Raw genomic sequence first — 740 nt, forward strand, 5'->3', positions numbered from 1 at the left:
AAATTTCACGAGAGTCAACCGACACAAGAGTCATACGGGGATGGTCAAATTTTACGAGGGTCAAATGTCACGAGAGTCACAAAGGAATAATGAAATGTTATGACGTTTGAATGTTTCAATGGTCATTTTCCACGAAGGTCCAACGTCAAAGGAGCGAGGAGCAAAGGATCACAAGAGTCACAAGGAAATACGATGCTTTAACGATCTTTAAGAATCACATGGAACAATCTCCAACTCTTTGTAGGAAAGATAATGGTGTTCATTATTCAAGTTTATTGAATTTTTCACGGAATCATATTTCGGGCCCTGGAAAGTTCAAAAATTGGCGATCTCCCTGTGACTTTCGTACTGACTCGTAAATTTGATCGTCCCCTTGTGACCCTCTCAGTTTGACCCTTGTGAAAATTAACCGTCCCCTTGTGTCGGTTAACTGCCGTGACATTTGACCGTCTCCTTGTGGCCCTCGTGAAAATTTGCCCCTCGTGGAATTTGACCATCCCCTTATGACCCTTGTGAAATTTGACCATCTCGTGGTGACCCTCGTGACGTTTGACCCTTGTGAAATTTGACCATCCCCTTGTGACCCTCGTGCTGTTTGACCCTCGTGAAATTTGATCGTCTCCTTGTTTCGCTCGTCACGTTTGACACTTGTGAACCTTGTTTCCATGTGACCCTTGTGACTTTTGACCCTTGTAAAATTTGATCATCCCCTTGTGACCCTCGTGACCTTTGGCTTTCAT

This window comes from Diachasma alloeum, unplaced genomic scaffold (assembly GCF_001412515.2).
Source record: "Diachasma alloeum isolate Michigan unplaced genomic scaffold, Dall2.0 Dall_scaffold_00621, whole genome shotgun sequence".
NCBI classification, from domain to species: Eukaryota; Metazoa; Arthropoda; class Insecta; order Hymenoptera; family Braconidae; genus Diachasma; species Diachasma alloeum.